This window comes from Microchirus variegatus (assembly GCF_963457635.1).
Source record: "Microchirus variegatus genome assembly, chromosome: 10".
NCBI lineage: Eukaryota > Metazoa > Chordata > Actinopteri > Pleuronectiformes > Soleidae > Microchirus > Microchirus variegatus.
The window spans coordinates 12,343,485-12,355,555 of NC_139811.1; the positions used below are offsets into that span (position 1 = coordinate 12,343,485).

Here is a 12,071-nt window from a genome sequence, read left to right on the forward strand (position 1 = left end):
ATGGAGCATTATTTGACGTAACTGGTTTTACAGCTGGCAATATTTTCATCCCCTAGTTTATTTAACCAGTAAGTGTGTTACCCATGTTTAATTAACTCTCATATTCAAGAAGGCATCCAAATATAACTTGAGCGCCACCATTTTATCACAGATGGTCTACAAAAAAATAAATAAACGGTGGGTGCATTTTCTGGCAGACTTTGTTTTACAGCTGCCGAAAATTGTATCCCACATTTTATTTAGCCAGGAAGCTTGTTACACATGCAAAAAGACATCCATATATAGTATGAGCACCGCCATTTCATCCCAACATATTACAGGGAAAGTTGTGTTTCCTGGTAGAAAAGGCAGTTAAGCCATTACATCTCTTTATATGGGAGCTTTGATCTAGAAAAAACCAAGTTCGTGGCCTTTTCAAAGTTCTGAAATCAAAATTCCAAAGGCGGAGCAGAAAGAAGTGTATAGGTGTAGCAGTAATAGTCATTTTTCATGTTATAATATAGAACTAGAGGTTGGCTTACAGATCAGCAATTCTCTCTCTTACTGTTTTAAAGAACATGTGACCAAAAGATGCAATTCCTTGCATAAAAATGATGATCCATGAATAGACATCAGTCAGGTGATGATGGGGCGATTTACGATGTCTATACCCAATTGAAACACATGGTTCACAAGAACAGTTATGTAAAGAACTATGTCAAAATGGAATTCTCTTCCCTCAACTTAGATCAAAATGTGAGTTAAAAATATTCTAATTGTGAGTATTAAATAAATACTAAGGTTAGGTAATATGGTTCATTAAAATGGCAATTGTAAAAAGGTGAAATGTACAAAGACTGTGATCGATTTAAATCTAAACAAGACTTTATAGCACAGAGCTCGCTCTGTATCAAGCTCAACAGTAATACATCTGAATCGGACACATTGTATTGTGTGATCTTGTGTGATGCTGCAGGAACTGGAGCTGACAGTAGGGTCCAAGAAAAAGAGGAAGTGTCAACTAACCGTTGGCAAACACCCATAATTTTATATAACTCAGACCTCAGGAAGTGTGGAACATCCTCTCAAGGGAGAGGGTTAATAAATAATTCAGTTGCCACTGCTTTGTCAGTGAAACCCGTTTATGCCTCTTGGTTCAAACAACGTTTTTAAATATTTGTACTAGAAGCACATTGAATGACACCTTTGTGCTACTACGGTTACTTTGACTACTGGGGAAAAGGGACACAAGTCACAGTGACTTCTGGTAAGTAATGATCTAAAACTTTACCCTTTCTTAGTATCAGGATTTGTGCTGGAAAATGTTTTTGTACTAAAGTGCTGCTGAAACATGTTACTGTGACTACTACTTTGACTACTGGGGAAAAGGAACAATGGTGACCGTCACATCAGGTAAAAGAAGATTTTTTTTACGAATTAATGTTGGTCAACACTTTTAAATCTGTTTTATCTTCTTTATGGTTAAGTTTTTGTATGTTGAGTGTGTTGTTGTACTACACTGTGATTGGTATTTTGACTACTGGGGAAAAGGAACAATGGTGACCGTCACATCAGGTAAAAGAAGCCTTTTTTTTACGAATTAATGTTGGTCAACACTTTTAAATCTGTTTTATCTTCGTTGTGGTAAAAGTTTTTGTATGTCGAGTGTGTTGTTGTACTACACTGTGATTGGTATTTTGACTACTGGGGAAAAGGAACAATGGTGACCGTCACATCAGGTAAAAGAAGCTTTTTTATACAAATCAATATTGGTCAACAATTTTAAATCTAAGTTTTATCTTCTGTATGGTGATAGTTTTTGTATGTTGAGTGTGTTGGTGTAATATACTGTGACTATGCCTTTGACTACTGGGGAAAAGGAACAATGGTGACCGTCACATCAGGTAAAAGAAGCCTTTTTATATGAATTAATGTTGGTCAACAATTTTAAAATCGAAGTTTTATCTACTTTATGGTGACAGTTTTTGTATGTTGAGTGTGTTGGTGTAATATACTGTGACGATGGTTTTGACTACTGGGGAAAAGGAACAATGGTGACCGTCACATCAGGTAAAAGAAGCCTTTTTTTAACAAATCAATATTGGTCAACAATTTTAAATCGAAGTGTTATCTACTTTATGGTGATAGTTTTTGTATGTTGAATGTGTTGGTGTATTACACTGTGATGGTGCTTTTGACTACTGGGGAAAAGGAACAATGGTGACCGTCACATCAGGTAAAAGAAGCTTTTTTATACAAATCAATATTGGTCAACAATTTTAAATCCAAGTTTTATCTTCTGTATGGTGATAGTTTTTGTATGTTGAGTGTGTTGTTGTACTACACTGTGACTATGGTTTTGACTACTGGGGAAAAGGAACAATGGTGACCGTCACATCAGGTAAAAGAAGCCTTTTTATATGAATTAATGTTGGTCAACAATTTTAAAATCGAAGTTTTATCTACTTTATGGTGACAGTTTTTGTATGTTGAGTGTGTTGGTGTAATATACTGTGACGATCGTTTTGACTACTGGGGAAAAGGAACAATGGTGACCGTCACATCAGGTAAAAGAAGCCTTTTTTTAACAAATCAATATTGGTCAACAATTTTAAATCGAAGTTTTATCTTCTTTATGGTCCTATTCTGGGAAGATGTTTTTTTGAATGCAGTAGTTAGCTGTTAGTATCACTGTGATGGTCGCTTTGACTACTGGGGGAAAGGGACCATGGTCACTGTCACCTCAGGTATGTCATTTTATTCATTCTTTAAATTTTGTTTGACTGGACAAAGAAAGTCCTAATTGTGTCACTATCATAATTTCCACATAGTCAAGATTTTCAAGCGTTTGTCAGTGATAAGTATTACGATGTACGGTACGGTCTTTTGTAAGCAAAGAACCTGCAAAAAATGTATTTACTTTTTTAGTTCAGATGGAACGCAATGTCAGTAAGGAGCATTTGGAGTTTTATTTGAAAGTGGTGCTGAAACCAAACTCTATGATATGATATTATTGTTAGTGGAGTAATGAGTTTTTGAAAGAAGCTTGACTTGACTTTCTAAACTGTGACTACTGGGCTTTTGACTACTGGGGAAAAGGAACGATGGTAACAGTCTCCTCAGGTAAGAACAACACAATTAAAAATTGTAGTTTCAGTCTTTTTAGTGTTGTGTTTAAATTATATTTCGACTCCTGTCAAGTCTCGATTTCAAAATGTGACTTTTTAAACAGTGCATTGACTGCTGAAACTCAAATCCTAGTCTCAATACAGCAACGATAGACAGCTTTTAGTGGAATTTTAAACAGTGGGAGTTAATGTAAACATTACAAACAAGTGTTTGTGCTTATAGTAGATGAAACATTTTCATATTAACAGCCAAGTAGATTCAGCGCTGTGCTACTATGGTGAACTTTACTACTGGGGAAAAGGAACGATGGTAACAGTGTCCTCGGGTAATAACAATACAATTAAAAAAAAATTTGTTTCAGTCTTTAGTTTTGTGTTTAAATTATATTTCGACTCCTGTCAAGTCTCATTTCCAAAATGTGACTTTTTAAGCAGAACATCGACTGCTGAAACTCAAATCCTAGTCTCAATACAGCAACGATAGACAGCTTTTAGTGGAATGAAAAATGGTGGGGGTTCAGTTAAAACAAAGTTTTTGCGCTTATAATAGATTAAACGTAAAGAAGTAAACGTAAGTAAATTCAGCACTGTTACCAACATCGTGCCTTTGACTACTGGGGAAAAGGAACGTTGGTAACAGACTCCTCGGGTAAGAATGATTAAATCTCGTACTGTTAGTAAAAGATGCCATTAACTCAAAGATTTCTTTATTTTTGTCGACTTAAACACCTTTCCAACAACAGAGATGCGAAATCAATACCAAAAACTGTGTATTTAAAGTAATATCTAACATGACGGTGCCACATATTCTGTTTAATTTTCGTCCAAAAAATGGAAAAAGAAAAACATAAAGGTATGTGGACGGAGCTGTGACGGAAATATTCACATTCTGCATTTCAAAAGGCAACAATGTCTATGATGTGTGTTGTTATGGGACTGAAAAAACCCTTATTGACTTTTTTTTTTGTCAGGTAATTCTTCGTGGAAATTAGTTTTTACAATTAAGTTTTTTTTTGATTTTTCTTTTCCAGCCACTCCAAGTGCACCAACTGTGTTTCCTCTGATGCCATGTGGTTACGGGACGACGGAGACCGTCACTCTTGGTTGCTTTGCCACTGGCTTCACACCCTCGTCACTGAATTTCGCATGGAAACAGAATGGGGTGTCCTTGACGAATTTCATTCAATACCCTCCAGTGCTGAAAGGCAACTTTTATACAGGAGTCAGCCAAGTCCATGTCAGCAGAGCGGACTGGGAGGCAAGGAAGACTTTCGAGTGTGCCGTGACGCACCCCGGAGGAAACTCAAACGTTAACATCTTGAAGCCACGTAAGACCTATGCTTAACATAAGTACTTGATTAGTAGATTCTAGCGCATGGTACTGCACTGTAATAGTTATTATCATTATTATTTAATTACACAAGTAGGTAAATGGTGATTTAAAAAAAAAAAAAAAAATGGAGGCAGAAAACATTCAGAAAACCAAATACTTATTATTAAGTATTGATTCATATGAGATATTTGACTACCTCAAATCTGATTCTGTTTGCTTACATCATTGTACATTGTGTCATTCAAAGGAAACATGCATGTAACTCCTCGAAACAGTGAGATGGAATTAGAGGGCTAAGGCTTGTTGATTTATATTCAGCTGCTGATTTTTGTGTGTGTGTGTGTGTGCGCGCGCTCTGCTTACTTCCACCTGTCTGCGTAATCTGTCTTTTATCCGCGTCGATATTAACATTCACATGAATTAACACGTTATTAACACTCGTGTTTGCTTGCCTGAAAAGTAAACGTATATGCAGAAGTGAGCGTTAAAGCTCTGTTATTTCTTTTCCTTTTAGTCACAGTTTGTGTATTTGTTTGTGCACAGTTACAAAGTCAGATATTTCAGCACATCTCAATGACATGATCAGTGAAGCACATTACTCTTCTCTGCTTCTGCATATATATATATATATATATATATATATGTATGTATATCATACCCTGCTTCTGCATACATATATCTGTGTGTGTGTGTTTGTTTTTCAGAGATGTTTTATAGCCTACCAGATGTTAAAGTGTTGGCTTTTCCCGACAAAGACACGACTTCCTTCCTCTGCTTAGCCGAAAACTTTTCACCAAAGGTTCATGAGATCAAATGGCTACAAAATAACAAGGAAATGGTCGGCAAAAGTGTGGTCAAAACACACACTGATGGAGTGAAAACTGACAATGGCACAGTGTACACTGCAACAAGTATTCTCACAATGGACTCCAGTGACGTGCCTGCTAATACTGAAGTTACGTGTAGGTTTAAGGGGAAAAATGAAACCGGTGACGCTAACCTAGACTCACCTTTTCGTTTCAAGCCAACTGAAGATTGTGGTGGGTAAACGTTGAACTTTGTCTTTGAACATTAAAATTGTGTTATTTTGTCACTGATTCCACAGTAGCCTAATATCTCAGATCATTTCTCATTCAGTGATGGGCTGTCCTGAAGCAGACGCCAACATAGATATTGAGGAACCCGAATTGGAGGACCTGTTTTTGCACAACCGTGGAACATTAAAATGCATCGTCACCGTAAATAACCCACACATTACTCAGATTTCTTGGGAGACCGAGAACGGGAAGAAAATGGTCACGGAAAAAGTGAACACAAATGGAAAAGACAGGAGAATTTCCCTTGCACTGGATATCACGCTGAATGAATGGAGCGAGGGGATTAAGCTCTTCTGCGTTGTGGAACATAGCGATTGGAGTTTCCCAGCGAAGAAACCCTACGAAAGGAGTACTGGTAAGACTAGTGTGATTATGCTCGCCAGTTGTTTCTAAGTGCAAATTGTATTGAAGTCCTGTTATAGCACCTAGTATAGTTTACATGTGTTAGGAGGCTTAACTGTGCTCTCATGTTTGCAGGAGAGATGCGACGTCCATCAGTGTTTATGATGCCCCCAATAGAACACACTAGGGCAAAAACAGTGACCCTGACTTGCTATGTAAAAGACTTCTTCCCTCGGGAGGTTTTTGTCTCTTGGCTTGTTGATGATGAAGCAGTAGACTCAAAATACAAGTATAAAACCACAAAGCCCATTGAAACCAATGGATCCTATTCTGCTTATGGCCAGCTATCACTCAGTCTTGATCAGTGGGAAAACACAGACATGGTGTACAGCTGTCAAGTTTACCACCAGTCTTTGGTCAACAATACTAAAGCCATTATCAGATCCATTGGGCAAAGAACATCTGAAAAACACAACATGGTCAACCTCAACATGAACATCCCGTGCAAGAACCAGTAGATGTCATTTTGTGTCGCTGTGTCTTCTGATGTTTGTTAATGTTTGTTGCTTGTGATATGACATTGTGTTCGTCGTTTTTTTTTAATGCAGTTTCAAAATCAAAATAAAAAAAAAAAGCACTTTGCAACCGTGTTGTTTGTTTGTTGCATGTTGTTCACGTCTTTATCCGAACCAAGATTCCGGCGCTATATGTTTCTGGTTACATGTGTATCGTCTCAGTGCTATTCTCACGCAGCCTCAGCAAATTGGAACTTGGTCATTTTTTATCTTCAAGTTCGACATACGTTCACTGAAAATGCCACCCCAACAACTCTACGTCAGACAAAAATTCTATTTTACAAATCACTTTAAAAAAGGAAGAAAGAGGACATTGTTTGTGTGTCGTCGTGTGTGTGTGTCTGCGTCTTCTACTGGGTCTTGCACCCCCTCCCAAATCAGAATCAGATTGGATCAACTCTGACTTGATTCTCAGTTAGACTCAACATTCATAAGCCAGATCGTGCATATCACACATATAATGGAGTCTCTGCAAATCAGTGTCACTGTGGGAGCCCTTTAGTCAACGCAATCAACTATTTTAAAAAGGGTTTAAGGGTTAGATGTCAAATCAACTTTGCTACACTTGAAATGTGTAACAAGAGATAAGCCAGTACTGGTGTTTTGGCTCTTGATTGTTAGAACTGGTAGAATCTGATCTATTGGGGTTAATGGTGCACACTGCAGGAAATTCATTTATTGTTCATTTGGGTGTGGGTTGTCCTTGGTATTCACTGAATACCTGTTGTACATTCACTGCAGTGATCCTGACTGAATGGGATAGTGGCAAGGAGGCAGACGATAACATGAGAAACACTGCCATCACCTTCATCCTTCTCTTTCTCATCACCCTGCTGTTCGCCATTGGAACCACCGCTTTCAAGGTAACAATTACCTTATATATTGGAATAATATTGTTTAAAAAAAATATATATATATATATATATATAAATATATAATTGATTAAATTACATCTATTGCTGTCTATTTTTTTTTTAATGTTATGGCATGGAGTGTATAATCAACATGCAACGAAAAGCTCCCCTCACTAATTAGTCTAAAATAAGACTGGGTTACAAAAAAAAAATTGTAAATTGTCAATGTCTTTTCAACTGAATTAGGAACATTTTGCACCGCTGAATCTAAAAATGACATCCATTTTTCTCAATAAAGGTCAGGGTTTTATGCTAATTTGATTTTGAAAAATCCGATCTTCTGACTAAATTGATTACATTTTTGTGACATTATACCACATTTAATGCCCCCAAAAAAATAAGCATGGTAAGCACGCTTTATGGAACTTTTGACTAGATTCCTGTAGCAGAATACGTCAGGCTTATTTTTGCTCCGATCTTCTAGTCGAAGCCATTTCATTCACTTGTAATATACATTAGTCATACGACGGCACATGTAAAATCTTCAGATATTGTTTTTTGCGAGAAATATAAAAGAATTTTGCATCATCTGACGTGAAAATACCCGTACAAAAAACAAATAGGTAGCTTTGTTCAGAAAGTTGACCTGATTGAGCAAAACCAATGTGATTTTTAGATTCAGCACATCAAAACACCTAACTAAAAAAGAGTCACTCATCACTGTGCCACATAATACCGATTCTTTAGAAAATCTATAACAGCTCTGAGCTGGAAAAGTCCTTTTGAATTTAAAAGGGTCCCAGTGGAAACACTTTACGAAGACGTCAGACCAGCAATCATGACATGGATATTGTAATTGTAATATAATGCAGAAATGTGATATTGCGCATTCAATACAGCTCCATTATAACCACACATTTAAGCGGTGATACATGGTTTGAATTGGTTCAGAATCATTAATGTACTTTTTTTTTCTTCTGTCTTTTCAGGTTAAATGAAACAAGGCAACCAAAAAAAAATAAAAAAATCTTTTCACATATTTTTCTTAAAAACTCAGCGTCATGTAAGTAATTGCAGCCATTATCTATAACTTTTTGTGTGTGTTTTTGAATAAATGTTCACGTGAAGATAACTAATCTTGTTACTGCATTTTTTTTTTCCCTCTCCTTTATTTTGAATTCATATTGTTCATTTTTAATGCACAAAAGTGTGATATTTTATTTGTATTATGTAATGTGAGGTTCAGTCTGTCACCTCCCAGACACCTGGACTCAACAGACCTTGATCCTCTCCACGTGAAAACGTGCAGATTTTACAGTCCGTTTGCTTTCTGGCCTCTTCGGCAAAGTCATAAGATGTCGCGCTAAATCTGCGGGACAACGTATGTAAACCGATCTGAAATATGTAAATGCACATTCTGTTACTCTTACCGGCATAACTCCACCTCACACCTGTTGTCTGTGTGACGCACCGTTGACTTCTGCACCGTTTCACTTCTGTATTCCGGGCTTTTTTGGGACGTGGGTGTTACTCAATGTTTCTGCTTGCCGCTTGCTGTGATCACTCTGCCCTGTCAACATCTGTGCAACAGACTTGCAGCCCTAATTCCACCTGACTGTAAAAAAAAAAAGACACTCTAAAAAAAAAGTAGAACTCTGCCATCTAGCCTAAAAATAAAGACATTGCATTTAGAACTGAGAACTACACAGTTGGTTATCTCAGAGTAATCGGAAGGTATGTATCACTGAACAGATACATCTAATATTTGGAATAAGTCAAGTAAATACAAAATAATCTCTTTTTCTCTCTCTCTCTTCCTCAGTAATCGAGGTTATCGCACCACATATCACATTGCACTCAAACTGGGAAGATACATTGCCCGTCAAACTCGTCTGCACCCTAAGTGGCTTCTATCCAGACAAGTTGACTGTGGAGTGGCAACAGGACACTGACGCTTTAAATAGTGTCCCACTTCAGACAAAGTTGCAGAGCATCGGAGTGAAGAAAACCTTCACGCTCAACAGTGAGATTGAGCCGGACCACACCAAATGGGAAAGCGGCTCCTCGTTTAAATGCAGGGCCGTTCACAACCAAACGGAATTTATGAAAACAATCAATATTTGTCAAGGTATGTGTGTCTAATCATCTCATAAATAGCATTGCTTTAATACCACTGATAAAAACAGAATTTTGCCCCACAGTGCATCCAAGTGGCCCTCCTTCCATTGATGTGGAGATCCCCAGCTTCAGGACTGTAATGACAGATTCTGAAGTGAAAGCAACATGTTCTGTCCACACTCTGTTTAATGCTAAGGTGACCTGGCTGATGAATGAAAAAGTTGCACCGGATAACACAGTGACACAGGCTGTGAACGCAACTCATATAAACAGTAAAGTCACGGTTCCCTTGAGACGGTGGAAACAACTCAGATTTATATCTTGTAAAGTTGACCACAAGTGCTTTCCGTCTGCTCAGAGGACAGTAAATATCAGAGGTAAGATGACTTTACAACGTGAATATTATAACTGCGAAAGACTGCAAAGAGTTAACATTACTGCGATTCCTCATCCAGGACCTGAAGTGACAGCTCCATCAGTAGAAATCAAGCGATCCCTGCCAGATTTGTTGAAGGGAGAAAGTGCCGTGCTCGAGTGCGTCGTCACCCCGGGCTCCTCTAGTGACCTCTATGTCACTTTTCAGGCCAACGGTTCCGACATCTCTCCCAAACTCTATGTCGATCTTCCTGAGGCGACAGAACTCCATTCAATTACCAGACGCTTCACTGTGCCTTCAAAATACTGGAAAAAATACACAACGTTTACCTGCAAAGTCCACCAAGGCTTCTCCGGCCCCTACACATCAAAACCAACTGGCAATATACTCGGTGAGAAAGTCGCCTCTTCTTTCCCAAAAAATTGACTTTGCGTTGCGATGTTTCACATGACATTAATGTCCAATGGTGCTATTCGTTGATTTCCTTTAGAGGATCCTTCTGTGGAACTTTTTTTGGTTCCCAGTGGAGAATCGGGACCACAAGTACTCTTATGCTCCGGAAGGGGATTCGACCCTAAAATGAAATGGTTTCCTGAGTCTCAGCAAACCTCCACAAAAAGTGACTTTGCCATGGGAGTGGATGGACATGTGGAAGTAAACAGTCGACTTCATGTCACTCAAACAGAGTGGAAAACAGGCAAAGTCTTCACTTGTGACGTGTCCGACGCAACTCTGAATGAGAATGTCAGCAAAAGTGTCAGCTTCTGCTCAGGTACAACTGAATCCACGTCTTAATGTGTCAGCCTTTTAGTAGTGTATTAGTCAACTGATGAGACATTTTTCTACTCATTATATTGGTCTTTATTTTTCAGTGACCCCAGCATCATCGCAGAAAGTTGCCGTATATGTTCAGGGACCCCCGCTTTCTGAGCCTCAGGACAAGGGGCATGTGACAATCACCTGTCTTCTCGTTGGCCGTCGGCTTGATGATTTCATCATCACTTGGACAGTCCATGGGGCCACGCGACATTCTTTCCGTAAAGAGCAACCAGTAACTCACAATAATGGGTCAGAGACTCTGCAGAGCTACCTCACCGTTTCGGTAGAAGACTGGCACGCTTATAAACCGGTGTCCTGTGAGGGAAAGCATCGATGCTCCGAAAACGGCTACAAGGAAGAAATAAGCAAAAGCAGAGGTACTGTTGGATTCTTTGTAGTTTATGAATATGAATTCAGCATCATTTAGAAAACAATTGGCCAAAATTAAAAAAAGTCTTCTTCTTCACTGTTGTTTTCATTTTCCTTCTCAAGACCTGTACCAACCGACAGTGACGATAATACAGCCAAGTGCCGCTGAGCTCCCCCTTTCGTCAGACGTTGTCACACTTGTTTGCCTGGTTTCTGGATATTATCCATCTAATGTCGCGGTGTATTGGGAGCACAATGGCCAGAGACTTCCAGCAAATCGCTTCACCAACAGCGCTGCGTGGAGCAACGCGGGGAGCAGCACTTATTCAATGAGCAGCAGCCTAAACATATCCAAACACGAAGACAAGGGGACTGCATATTTGTGTTCAGTCAGACACGAGTCTTCTGAAATACCTTTTCAAAGCACCATAAAGAAGGTGTTTGGTGAGTTCAGTGTGAAGTGCAGTCTGCCTTGCTTCTTATTCTCCTACTTTTTTTGGCTACTCCCTTTGTCTTTCTCTGGAGTCGGTGTTGCAGTATTAAATATAATGATGAACTAAACATAATGCCTATAACGTTTGATAGTAATCAAAGGAATTTTGTTAGTTCCACAAAATGATTTTGCTGAAATTTCCCACTGTGACAGTGAATATGCTTGCATTTCTTCTTGCTTGTTGACCTTCCTCAGAACCAGCTACTGACAAATTAACTTTTGACTATTTTATCCAGCCACAGTGACCCACAGTGAACCTTCGGGCACCTTGCTCCAGGGTAAAAATGAACTTGTGTGCCTAGTGTTTGGCTTCAGTCCTGCATCTATTAACATCACTTGGTTTCTCGATGATTCCATCAAACTGTGGGACTTCAACACCAGTGAGCCTCAAAAGAGCAAGAACGGAAAGTTCAGTATCCAAAGCCACCTCCGTCTGTCCGAAGACAACTGGTTACCTGGAGCAACCATTACCTGCAGGGTGACGCACGCAAACACCGTGCTATCACTGAATATATCTAAACCAGGTGTGAGCTCGTCTCTTGTCTCTTTCAATTATCAATTTTAAAATCTAATCGGTGCTAAATCTCA

General features: G+C 38.7%; 1 gene segment (V, D, J or C); it reads left to right on the plus strand.

Moving 5' to 3' along the window:
- Positions 1–2,678: 2,678 nt before the first annotated feature.
- Positions 2,679–6,518, plus strand: LOC310932707 (immunoglobulin heavy constant mu-like). The segment is given in 5 exons: positions 2,679–2,726; positions 4,139–4,435; positions 5,145–5,480; positions 5,578–5,892; positions 6,015–6,518.
- Positions 6,519–12,071: the final 5,553 nt, after the last annotated feature.